Consider the following 14,026-nt stretch of genomic DNA (forward strand, 5'->3'; position numbering starts at 1 on the left):
GGAAAGAATGAGAAAGCAAGGGTTGGCTCTGTGGCACAGCAATAATATGCTGCTTAAGAGAAGTCAAAGTCTCTATGATTATAATCTCTAGGCCCATTTGGGCTGAAATGCTCTGAGTACCCAGGATCCAATAGACTGGAGGCCTGGAAGAAGGGGACTGAAGCATAACCAGACCCTGTAGAGGTTCTTTCCCTCTCTACTCTCTTGTTCTCACAAGTACACAGATGCTATTTTTTGAAGGAAAATAAAAAAGAATTAGAGAAGACAAGGAAGATAGGAGGAAAGCCAATTTCTCCAGACATAGTGTGTAAATCAGTAGAAAAAGAGCATTAGCTATTTCAAGTTCAGCACCTGTAGTTAGAACTAATTCCATATCCTACCCCCATTGATGTCATCACTTCAAGATCAAGAATCTCAGTACAAATACAGGTAGAAGGGGCCAGCCCCATAGCACAGAGGTTAGGAGCACAGAGATTAGGTTCTGCTCAGAACAAGCCAAATCCCACATGACCGACAGGGGTTCAAGTTCAGTCCCCATCAGCTTCATGCCATGTGCACCATGCCCAGGAACCTGATAGGATGGACAATTGGAAGAGAAAGGACTGTGGCTTGACCAGGACCCATTGAATGGGGCTTTCTTTCTCTTCTTCCCTGTTTTGTGCCATGCACACACCTCTAGCAAGGAAGCAAGGAAGGGAGAGAGGGTGGAAATGAGGGATGGAGGGAAAAAGGAAGGAAACAAAGAAAGGAAGGGAAAGAAAAAACAGTAGGAGGGGCAGAGAACTTAAGGTAGAAGAAAAGACTATGTCAGTTGGTAGTACCCAGACTATAACTGAAATAAGGAAAGGAGTTCTGATTCAAGCTTGTCCTCATCAGTGACAAATAAAGCTGTTAAATAAACTACAATACTACGAACTACTGTCACCATGATGTTATTTTAAAAGTGGCATGCTCAAGCTGAGATATAAGAAGGTAAAATCTTAAAATTCAGTTTAAATGAAATGTATTCAGCTTTTAAAAAGAAACTCATTGTCCTTCAGAATTTAGATTAAATACTTTCAACTTGAGGAAGAATTAATTGTCCTTATTTCACATAGGACTAGGGTAACCAACCATGTCAGTTTGCCTGGGACTGAGGATGTAGAACTCTTAAGTGATAAAACCAGGAAAGTCTTAATCTTGGATGAGATGATCACCCAATTTAGGTTGTGAGCCAGCATAATCCATGGATAGCAGGTTGGACTCAATGCCACAGATAGTTCTCCAATGTTCTCTCTCTAGGATTCAAATAATATCAAGTTTAAATCAATCATAAAATTAAACATTAGAGATGAAGCCTATACATTTTTCTGAATCATAGACTTGACATTATATAGTGAAGGAAGAGATCTCAGAGATCCAGTTGTTCCATATTTTCTGAGGACAGAATGAGTCCCAACCTACCTTCTCCTATGGCTAGCCTGGGAGCAAGGGTGGTGGAATCCAAGCACGCACACTGCCATATGTTCACATGTGCTGGACAAAGAAGTGAATTCTAACAAATGCCTTCAGTTCCTCGCCTGCAATGGAGTAATAGCCTTCATGACAGCCCTTCAAAGCAAGCCAAGTTTATTCCCAGGAGCTGTCTAAGTTACTTGGTATTCATATAAATAAATCAAAAACAGTTTTATACTGTACTTCATTTTACCTCGATTACCCTTGTCTACTTCATGGGCACAATAGCTTTGTTTTCCTGCTCTGGACTAACTAGCTACACAGCTACACTGGATTTTAGGAACCAAGAACTCACTCTATTTCTCCTGCTGAGTGGTCCAGTAACAAGGCATCGAGAAAATTGCAGCTGAACCTCTCATTAGGTGTTACATTGTCACTCATTCCTCAGTTTCTCCATCTGTTAAATGGGTCATAGGCCTATTTCTCACAGTCACATACCTGTTTAATGAGAGGCAGTGAGTGTGGCCAGAAAGTTGTAAAAATTAGGATGTAAGCATAAGGTGTGTTCTGAATTTACTGTCTTTACTCAAGTCTAATGTTCACTAATCTCAGAGATATGCTAGTCATTCTAACACAGCTTCACGGGTAGAGGTTATCTCAACCTATTTGACTCAGGAAATCCACCGAAGCCATGAATGTGAAGTGGTTATCTCTACTACTTTCAAAGTCTCTAGAGAAGTGAAATCTAGTTTTTCTCAGTAGTTTAAAAATATTATTGTCAATAAATCATGTGTTTTATTCCTTTATAAAATTTTGCTATTACAACCTAAGGTCAGTTTCTTTTGTTACATTCTCAGAGAAAATGGAGAATAGCTGGTCACTGTCCTCCAGAAGAGAGTCCTTCATCAACTCAGATTTTTGATTGGTTGCCTATAGCCTTTTTCCCCCAAATAAGCAATGTCTCTCTCCCACTGTTAAGCCTTTAATAATTTGTTTGCACATTTTTACCTTTATGTGTAATTCTCAAAAAGCTCATGGAAAATGAGTATTATGAAATGCATGGATTTCAAATTTTCACTATAATAAATTCATATTTTAATTGCACTTTTCAAAAACATTTTTAATTTTTTTTTTGCAAGAGAGTGCATGTGTTTGCCAGAGAGAGAAAGAGAAAGCACTTCCCAATGGGGCACAGACACACTGCAATCCTCTTTCTTCCATTTCTCCTTCTTGTCAGGATTGTGGGCATGCAAGTACATGTGCCCAGCATACTTCTTAAACTACTGGGGCTAGGACTCAATATGTGATTGGCCATGTGTGATCCAGCTCCCAATGCACAGTGCTTATCCACTGCACAAACTTTTTGAAGTCCTCTTATATGTGTACCGTCTTATAAATGGGCACTTTCTTAGTATCCAAGAAACTAGAAACATTGCTCTTACGTTTTTCTTGGTGAACAAAACCGAACCAATTCCTTTATTTCCACAATCCCCACAGAAAAAGACAAATCCTTTTGTTTTCATTCAAACTTCTTGCACAACAACTGAGTTAAGGAAAGTACCACATTACTAAGGGTAATAGGGCCCAGGCAAAACAGAAAGTGAGTTAAAGACCAGAACATAAAGTGGTCAGAAATGGTGCCATTGAGTCACAGCTGCTGAGGAAAATGCAGCTGCAAGACTGCTAGTTTAGGACTGGTCTCTAATGAAACTTTATTGGCACTGGTGTTGGCAAAAAATGTTAACAGTACTTTCTCTTCAGCCTCCAGTTTGCATTGCCTATCAGCCAATCCTGTTTCAAGACATCTTAGACTTTCCTAGGAAATGAGTTAGATATTGAGGCATATGTTTCCAGTAAGTGGAGTCTACCTGCAGAGAAATTTGTTTGACTAATGTTACCCCTTTATCGAGTTGGATATGTAAGTGATCTGATCATTCTAGATCTTTCTATTTCACACATAGACTAAAAAAAAAAAAAATCTCACCACTTACTAAGCATTTTTATCCTGATTTTTTGCCACCTGTCCCTCAGAAGTTTCTCTTCCTCTGGATAGCTCCAAAATGGGAATTTTTTCAGGTTCTTCTGTGCCTAAAATTATATCATAATATAGTCACTCAAATGGCTTTATTTTTTGTTTCTCAATGGCCCTAAGAAGATTTATTTTATTATTTTTTTAGTTTATTTATTTCTTCAGAGAAAAAGAAACAGAGACGGAGTCAGGAAACCCCAATAGGGTCTTCACGCCACAATCCATCCTGTCTCAGTTGGCCCAAATCATGAGCACAAACACACCTGGTGTACATGTACCTAGCATGCTCAGGGAAGTTCTGGACATAGGACCTTTCCCATGTGAGTTCAGTTGTGTAACCACTGAGCCATTGCTAGGCCCTAAGGAAACCTACTTCTGACCTAAGCCTTTTCTTTCAAATTCTTCAGTTGTCTTTGTTCCTGAGCCTATTTCTAAGCCTTCTTCCTCTTTCTCTCTACATTTTTCTTTTTATTTGCTACAGCATAGGTATATTCCCTGGACAGAGAAAGAGAAAGTGAGAAAGCATCCCCAGGGGGGATGACCTCACCACAATCCCTTTTCCATTCTCCTTTTGGGATTACAGGCACATATGAACATGCACCCAGTGTGTTTTCCAAGCCACTGGGTCCAAAACTCAAATTACACAGTTGGCTATGTAGGATCTGGCCACCTTAACCACCACACCAATGACTGGTCCTTTCTCCACTTTTAAACAGGGTTGGAAAGACTAGCAACACTATCTGTGTTGTGTTAATTAATTTATTTTCATTTCTTCCTCCTGAGGGGGAGGTGCTCACACACAGGTAAGGTGTTAAAAAGCAAGAAATCAGAGAGTAAGTGGAGAGAGAAAACCAACTGAACAATAGAAAACCTAGATCGACTTTAAATAGAGTTGGGTTTGTAGAGACAGAGCTTGTAAAAAGAACTTCTACATTGGGGGCTATTTCCTTTCTCCAGAGTTTGAGATTGGAAAGAAGGAAACAAGGATTTCTCTGAATTTCATATGAGTTTATCCCTTCCTTACCCAAAAAATGCTACTCACTGAGTTCCTCTGTCTTGTGCTTTTGGAAGTGTGGTGTCAACAAGAGATCTTCATTCCATCTCTTAGTCTGGCTAAACAGGTGCCACCACCTTCATTGATCAATCAGTTGTCTAGGAGCTCACATCCTCAAGTCAATTTGAAACTGCCCCTACCAGCTGCCCTGGCAAAACACTGTTGAGCCCTATCAATAATAGGCTAATGGACAAAACATCTCCCCTTAGGTTCATAGTTCCAGCCTACGATTGCTACCCTCTAGTTCCAATACTCCATGGCCTCAGCTGGGAATAAAGTGCCATCACAGGTGACTACCTCCATTGAGTTAATCTGGCCAGTTTAGGAAGAAGGCAGACTGAATGTTTCCCCAATCACTTCAAAGTTGTTGAGAGCCAGCAGGGTTTATTCCAAGCATTTCTCAAAGTGGGGGCTCTAACCTCCCTATATCAGGATCAACCTCAATGCTTATTCAAAATATATATCATAACAGAATTTGCATTTAAAAAATCATTGATTCAGCTGGGAACTAATGATTAAAGAATACTGTTTTCATGGAAAAGATTCCAGATTTGGGGATCAGATCTAAGACAGGTTCCTGAGATCTGCCCCTTATGGGCATGTAAACTTGAGAAAAATCACTTAAAACTGCTAGTTTTAGTTTCATTTATAAAATGGTAATGATGGAGCTTGCAATTCAAATGAAGTAACATCTGTGGCATACCTAACAGCAAGCATAGGTGTCAGTTCTCCCTTCCACTGAAGAAGACCCTGTTTTCTCATAAGTAATACAGAAGACTTGAAGTCATCCAAAAAGTAGAACCTCACTATATCAGTGATTTTCTTCTCACCTTTAGATTTCTTTTTGCTTTTAGTTTCCTACCACAAAATGGAACCACTTAGTGAAGTGTTTTTTGCAATAATAGATTTATAGTTCATCTATTTTAGGTTCTTCCGAAAATCATCATGCTTGGCACACAGTAGGAACGCATGAATATTTGCTGAATAATGTGGTCTTTTAGGCCTCAGCATCTGCATTTCAGTTTAACCTCATCACCCTGTTTCAGTCCCAATTTAGTCAAGTCTAAGATTAATCCCGCACTTCAGCAAACCAGATCCACTTTTACTTATATAGACAGGTCAGAACAAAATCCCTCTCTCCACTCCCAAAGACTTGCACTTCCTCTCCTCAGGTTACAAACCCCCCTGGAGAAATCAGCCAGCACTTAACCCTTAGGTCCTCAAACCTTGTCAGAATGAAATAAGAATTCAGTCAGGATTCCTCTTAGCCTCTGTGCGAATAACAGACTATGAGGAAGTAAAAATGTGCCAGGCTGCTTTTAAGAAAAAAAAACAGCTTTGCTGAGCTTTGAGATGAAAGGACAGGAAGCCTGAGAAAGTAAGGGCAGAGGGGAGCTCAGCAAGGGGAGAGAAAAACAGTGTCTTATTCAGCTGTTTTAACTGCATTTGGCCCAAGTTGCATATTTACCTTTGACAGCGAAGCTGACTGACTTCTTCCCTCTGTTCAGGGCTCAGATGTGAGAAGTAACTTCTCCTCACAGCTTGTCAGATGGGGATGGAATCCCAGCTGCTGTTTGCAGTGATGCCTGAAAACCTTGCTTTACCTTTGGGAGAGGGGGCGGAGTCCAACCTAATAGGAATTAACTCCAAACATGCTGGAGGCTTCAAACCCAGCCTCATATATATAAGTACTAGAAGTAAACATCTTAGTGGGCCCTGAATCTCCCACTTTCAACCACATAGCTTCCAAGTCAGTTGTGTGTGTGTGTGTTGTGTGCACGTGCACATATATGCAAATGTGTGTGTGCATGTGTGTGTGTTTGAGTATAGGAGTGCCTGAGCTTGGACTATGTTATCTATTTTACTTCTTCACCTGCTGCCTGAATGCTTGTTGATGGAGATAGGTTTTGCTTAACTTCCCTTGAAAGCCCTAAATAATTACACCCATAAAGATTAGACAGCAACCTTTATGACTGGAAATGACTGAGAGATCGCATGTCTGAACAGAGTAAGATAGAATAACATCTTTTTCTCAGATCTCTGCTGTATAATGGGGAACATTCTTCAACAGAGCAATCATTAGCTCCAAGGTGCAAAATCTTACATATCAGAAACTGTCAGAATCAAATATTGAAAGGACTGGGACTAGCAGATGACATAATGGCTCCCACATGGTCAACCAGTTTGAGTTCTGGACCTGGTGGCTTAAAAGTCATACCAGGTACATGTGCATGTATGCCCAAGATCTCAAAAGGATAATGGAGGAGAATGGATTGCAGCATGGCCACCCCTGTCCCTGAAGAGTGAGTTTTGGCTTTCTGTCTCTCTCTCTCCAGTGAGCACATAACCCTATAGCAAAATTCCTCTTAAAAAAAGGGCTAAGTTTTTTTTTTATAATAATAGTACCACAAAAAGTCGGTGTCTAACTTATCCCAAAGCACCAAAAACTGTTCTTTTGCTTGAGAAAAAAAAAATGGAGGGGTCTGGAGATAAACGGAGATCAATGCTTTCCTCTTAGCCTGATGTTATTTCTCCCACCTATGAGTGTCCTTGGCATTTAGTATTTTCTTTGGGAAATATATTATCTTCTATCTTCTAGTGTATTAGTTTATTTGCATATGTGTCTCATTTTTCCTCCTAGATATCTTAAGAACAGGAAATTTGGCTAAACAAATCAAAATGAGTTGGAAGGAGAAGGGGTAGCTAACTTAATAGAGCATACGAGACTGATCCAAAGTTATTTGTGCTTCTATAATATAATAGCCCAAGTGCCTTCTGAGAATGCTATAAAGGTTATCAGGGCTGTTTTTAGAATTTTGTAACAGTAATACAAATATCACCTACCAGTTTAAAACACATTCACTATACTCTAATTATTTAATGAAGTTACTGAAGTTTTCCTTCCTGCTATGAATATAAGTATGCATCCTGTCTTTTACCAGTGTAAGCCTATATATAGTCTCACATTTATGCATGCATTTTTCTATATAGCTACTTTCTATCAGCAATGTCTTACTATTTTTATGCACCAATGAACTGAAATACCACATTCCCATCTGTAATAATGGCTCACCAAGGCAGGTTATGGAGGAGGAACAGATGACTCCTTAGGTAGTCTATCAGACTTTGGGCAGTATAAGCTCTCCAGATAATTTTTATAATCTCCCAGGAGTTGTCCTCTTAAGAAGCACTGCTTCAGATGTAGGACTATATGAGAGAAATGCTAGGCCCTCTTTCATCAAAAGTAAGTCAATATTAACATGCACATTGTACATGAAAATGGTTGATTCCTGGGGCCAGCAGCTAGCGTAATGGCTATGTTGCTGGACTCCCATGTAGTCAACCTCGGTTCAAGTCCCGGACCCGGTGGCTTAAAACTCACACTGGGCACGTGTGCGTTGGTGCCCAAGATCCCAAGAGGAGAATAGAGGAGAAGGGATTGAGGCATGGCCATCTCCCCTGGGGGGTGATTTCTCACTTTCTGTCACTCTGTCTCTCTCTGTCTGGCGAGCGCACATGCCCTATGGCAAAAACCCCTACAAAAAAAAAAAAAAAAGGTTGATTCCGCTCTGTGCATGAGAAATTATTGCCCATTGCTTAGTGGTTCAGTTGTCATTTGGGGAACCTATTACTATTTAGAACTTTAAGAAGAGTACGTGTTTACTTCCTTTTTTTTTTTAATAGAGGTTTTTGCTGTAGGGCACGTGCACTCATCAGAAAGACAGAGACAGAGAGACAGAAAGCGAGAAATAACCCCTGAGAGGGGATGGCCACACTGCAATCCCTTCTCCTCTAATCTCCTCTCAGGATCTTGGGCATACACACACATATGCCCGGCATGAATTCAAGCTACTGGCTCTGGGACTTGAACTGTGGTTGACTACATAGGAGTCCAGCGACATAGCCATTACGCCAACTGCTGATCCCTACTTCCTTCTTTTTTATTCTCTTTTCTCTGTGTTTCCAAGCCCCTTAAGTGAAGCAATATTGGTAATTATGTGTATACTATGTAATGTCCTACTTTATTGGGCAACATTTTATATCCTCTCCTTAATCTAACATTTGATTATTCTCTCAGAAAAATAATGATTATATCTTGTAGTACTTGATATTTCTTCAATTAAAAATGCTCTTTTTGGCCATCCCCATAATGTGGTGGTTAAGGGAGCAGGATCCTATGTAGCCAATTGCCGTTTGAATCCTCCCCATCACTTGAAAAACACACCAGACGTGTGTGCATATGTGCCCCAAATTCTGAGGTAGAAATGGAGGAAAAGGGATTGCAATGTGACCACATTGTGAAGAAAGGGATGCTTTCTCCCTCCCCCTTTCTCTTATCTGGCAATAACATTAAAAAAAAAAAAAGACCAGAAAATGGCCAACTTAATGGTAGGGACAAGTCTAAAAATATCAATAATAATGTTTAATGTTAACTTCCAGGATTTAAACGGAAAGATCGGATGATAGTAACACTGAAAATTCAACAAAAGAAAGATTACGTAGGACTGAACTGATGAAATAGAATTTTATGACTTTTGACTTAAACATTACTGGTTTAATTCTATGCTTTGTCTTTCAGATTTAAGGATTTTTGTTTTGAGTTGTTTATAGGTTCAGCAATTTGTTAATTTTTTTAAATTGAAGCATAAATTTTTCTCCCTTCCTGATCCCTCTGCAGTTGGAAAATATTTGTGAGCATTCTTATTTTGAGGCAGAATGGTTATTTTAATAGGTTCAATAATATAATAATATCTGTTACCTTGCATTAGAAATTGAATTCTTATTGGGCTTTTGCAAATAACAGACCAAATTGAGACTAGACTTTTTTTTGCAAATAAGTTAGTTTATGCCTCTCTTTAGTAAAAGGGGGACTGGAGAGAAATAAATGTTTCAGAAGAAAAAAAATATTTCAGAAGAGGGAAGGGAAAGGGGAAGAAGAAAAAGTAAAACTATTTTTAATTGACAAAAAAATGAGAAACTATTTGCTGATAATAATATATATAGTAATGTCTTTGTCTGGACTGATATGCATGGTATTCATGTTAGAAAAAGAAACATTGTATGCTGTAAAGAGATATGCAATTAAATGTAAATTTAAAAAATACAAGAAGAAAAAAGATGAAGTCATATTTCATTAGGGTGTACCCTAATGCCAATTATTGGTGTCTTGAGAAGGCCATGTGAAGACCTTGGGACAGTCACAGAGAGAATCCCCATGATTATGGAGGCAGAGAGGTTAGAGTAATCCAGCTGCATGCCAAGGACCACCAGGATCACTGGTAACCACCAGGAGCATGATAAGAAGCACGAGTCAGATCCCTCAGAGACTCCAGAGTAAAAAAATGGTGTCAGCACCTTGATTTCAGACTTCTGGTCTCCATAACTGTCAGAGAATATGTTCCTGTTGTATTAAGCCACCCAGTTTGCGGTCATTGTTAAGGCAGCCCTAAAAAACTAATACACCTACTGCTAGATATTACTTTTTAAAAAATGCACTTCTGGGTCACTGGGTGGTGTGGAAGTTTATTTAGGTGCTGAATTCCACATGACTGAATGACTATGGAGTTTGAGTCCTGGACCTGGTGTCTTGAAAATTACTCAGTGTGCTTCTTCATGTGTGCCCAAAATCTTGAGAGGAGACTGAAGAAAAGGGCATTATATCCCCGCTTGGAAGTGGTTTCTCACTTCCCTGCTATCTCTTTCTCTGTGTCTCTTTCTGACAAACACATGAGCCCATAGAAAAAAAGTGCCATCTAGTGGCAAAGTGATTAAGACAGTTTGAGTCCTGGACTCAATGGCTTGACTCTCATGACAAGTATGTGTGTGGGCAAGCCCAATATCCCAAGAAGAGAATAGAGAAGGGATTGTGGTGTGGCCATCCCCTCAGGGGTGTGATTTCTTGCTTTTCCTCTCTGTCCCTCTGGTGAGTGCATGTCCTCTATAGCAAAAAAAAATCTCAAAAAAGGAAAAAAAAAAACTAATAAAAAAGAAACAAATAAGAAAAGCTCTTCAGTCTTGTTTTTATAAGATATGTGGGAAGAACCAAGAAGGAAAAACTTGTAATATATTTATGGCCTAGAATGATATCTAGTACAATATGTCTTTAATGCTAAAATGGGTATTGGCTAGGAAACTAGGGAATACCTGAATCCTGCCTTTGATCATTTTAGAATAAGAGATTCTGCAAAGTTAAGATATGGGCCATAGGTGAATCTGATACATATCTCCACTCCCATCCCCAGTTTGTTAAACATGGCTCTGCACAATAGCATTTCCAAAGCAAGATCAATACTTCACTACATTTTGCAGCCCAGACAAGCGGTCAACAAGTCAGACCCTGTGCATGCCAAATTCAGTACACTGTCTGTTTTTGTTAAGTTTTATTGGCACACAGCCACAACTTATTCATTTATGTACCATCTATGCCTGCTTTCATGCTACAACTACAGAGTTAGGTCATTGTGACAGAGATCTTACCCTATACAAAGCTTAAAACATTTACTATCTGGCACTTTACAAAGAGAGAATGATGACCCCTGGTTTAGACCCACACTGATAGATTATAGTAGAGACATTATGTTAATTGATAAGAGAGAGAGGTTGAAAAGGAAGGGAAAAAGTGAATCAAAGGAAAATGCTCTTTGCTTTTAGCTTTGTTAAGGTGTTGGATAACCTTACCAATTGTTTAAAATCTAAAATCTACTACCTATAAGTTAACAACACACTAAAGTTCAGTATAAGTCAAATATTTTATAGTCTTGTCAAAAAGGATTTCTTGTTAACCATTCTTTGAACCTGTGTTGGTGTTATTTTTCAATATATTTGAAGTTTGTTTGTTTGTTTACTCTTCAGTCAAAGCTTCTTCTTTAGGGACTAATTGATTTTTGTTTTTATAATTTTTTTGTTATTATTATGGATGCATGTTCTGGTCTAGTCTTCCAAGAACTACCTATTTATTTTTAAGGTCATAGCCAGTGTGCCATTGCTTTTAAACTTTGGGAAGTTTGCACATAAGTGCTTGTGAATTTGAAAACAGATCCCATGACCTGTCACCCATGCAGTTTGAATACAGAAGGTATTCCTTGTCAGTAGTATAGTTTTTGTTCTATATTGACAACCTAGAGATAAAATTTATATTTCTTTAGTCTATAAAAATCAAAACTGACAACTCTTTTTGTTAAGTTTTCTTATCAAGCTCAGAAGATAAACTGGTAGTATTAACCAGTGGTATGGCATTTTGGGAAATGCTTAATAACTGCCTTCAGAGTAGAGAGGAGTGCAAGAGAGCCTTGATTTGTGGCATTTGATGACTTTTGTAGTATAAATACTCCTACCATGGGCAATTTCTTTTCTTCCTTTCATTTTCTTTTTTCTTTTTCTTTTTGTTTCTTTATTTTTTCCTTTTAGGTTTTTGTCATAGGGTGCATGCACTTACTAGAGAAAGAGAGAGAGAGAGGGAAAGTAAGAAATCACCCCTTGAGAAGAATGGCCACACTGCAATTCTTTCTCCTCCATTCCCCTCTCAGGAGTTTGGGCATGCACACATAAATACCCTGAGTGATTTTCAAGTGAACTGGAATGATTTTCAAAATAAGATCTTAAACAGTGGTTAGTCATGTGGTAGTCCAGTGCCTTAACCACACCACCACCTGTGGGCCCCTACCATGATCAATTTCAAGCAGACAGTGAGGATGATATATCCACAATCAGCTTTCACGAGCTGATGCAAGCCAACTCCAGCAAACACTGGAACTCAGATTCAAGGAACTGCTTCAGTCGGGATCTGTGTAGATTTATAAACTACATATAATATGAAAATAGCTATCCCACTTTGTTACATATTGTTTGTTACACATAGGCTTCTCTCCACTACACAATGTATTTGCTGCCACTGAACCATTTCAAAAATGGCTTTTGCAGCAGTAGAGAAGCACACAGCTGACATTGTCCTCCTTGAGCGACTGTTTCAGGCATCTCGAGAACTTTCTCTGCCCTGTGCCCAATGGCAACTCTTAGGGATAAATTCATCGTGCTAGTTGCAGAAGAAGCAGCAACGGTCCCCAACAATATGATCACTGTAGTGAGTGTTGGACCATTTGGTATGGTGTGTGTGATCAGCATTCTGGGAAAGTCTCTGGTTGATGAACTTGCCCTGGTGGATGTTTTGGAAGATAAGCTCAAAGGAAAAATGATGGATCTGCAGTAAGGGAGATTATTTCTTCAGACATCTAAAATTGTAACAGATAAAGATTACTCTGTGACCACCAATTCCAATATTGTGCTGGTGACTGCTGGAGTCCATCAATAGGAGGGGCAGAGTCGTCTCAACCTGGCACAAAAAAACATAAATGTCTTCAAATTCATTATTCCCCAGATTGTCAAGTACAGCCCTGATTGCATCATAATTGTGGTTTCCAATCCAGTGGTCATTCTTATGTATGTTACCTGGAAACTAAATGGCTTTCTCAAGCACCATGTGATTAGAAGTGGGCGTAACCTGGATTCTGCTAGATTTCACTATCTCATGGCTGAAAAACTTGACGTTCATCCCACCAACTGCCATGGATGGATTTGGGGAGACCATGATGACTCAAGTGTGGCCGTGTGGAGTAGACTGAATATGGCAGGTGTTTCTCTTCAGGAATTGAATCTAGAAATGAGAATGGACAATGACAGTGAAAATTTGAAGGAAGTGCAAATGATGTTGCTTGAGAGTGGCTATTAAGTCATCAAGCTAAAAGGATACACCAACTGGGCAACTGGATTAAGTATGGCTGATCTCATTAAATCCATGGTGAAAAATCTGTCCAGGATTCATCCAGCATCGCCCATGGTGAAGGGAATGCATGGCACTGAAAATGAAGTCTTATTGAGCCTTCCATGTATCCTCAATGCTGAGAGATTGACCAGTGTTGTCAACCGGAAGCTGAAAGATGACAAGGTCGCTCAGCTCAAAAAAGAGTGTAGATACACTGTGTGACATCCAGAATGACCTGAAAGACCTGTGACTACTAAGGTCTAGGCTGGAGAAATTTAAAAACTATAATATGATTAACCATGAGCCTTTATTTTCTATCCAGATATGTGGATCACAGTTTGCTTTTATCTTAATGTGTGAATGTGACCCCACAGAATCAAAGCCCATGCTTGGTTTAATGCTTGCAATGTGAGCCCTTGAACAAATAAAATTACTCTTGGGTGGAAAAAAATGGTTTTTGCTGCACCAACATTCTTTTTTTTCAAATTTTAAGCCAGGGATTTTTTTTTATTTTATTTAAATTTATTTATTTGCATTCATTCACTGTACATCATTACAGCATACAAAATAAGATTTTCCATCCAGAGTACACTGTATATTGTCTCAATCAAGCACATCAACAAACATGTTATTGTCAGCAAATAATTTTCCATTTCCCATCCTTGATTCCCTATTTCTTACCTTCTGCCATCTCCCACTCTCCTCCTACACTGTCTCTGGTATCTATGTTTGCTTTCTATACTGTTTTCCC

At 39.1% G+C, this 14,026-nt stretch overlaps 1 pseudogene; it reads left to right on the forward strand.

Moving 5' to 3' along the window:
* The first annotated feature begins 12,519 nt into the window (after positions 1 to 12,519).
* LOC102470588 (L-lactate dehydrogenase B chain pseudogene) lies at positions 12,520 to 13,525 on the forward strand (annotated as a pseudogene).
* Positions 13,526 to 14,026: the final 501 nt, after the last annotated feature.

The sequence above is a fragment of the Tupaia chinensis genome, unplaced genomic scaffold, assembly GCF_000334495.1.
Source record: "Tupaia chinensis unplaced genomic scaffold, TupChi_1.0 Scaffold144991_2, whole genome shotgun sequence".
Classification (NCBI taxonomy): Eukaryota; Metazoa; Chordata; class Mammalia; order Scandentia; family Tupaiidae; genus Tupaia; species Tupaia belangeri.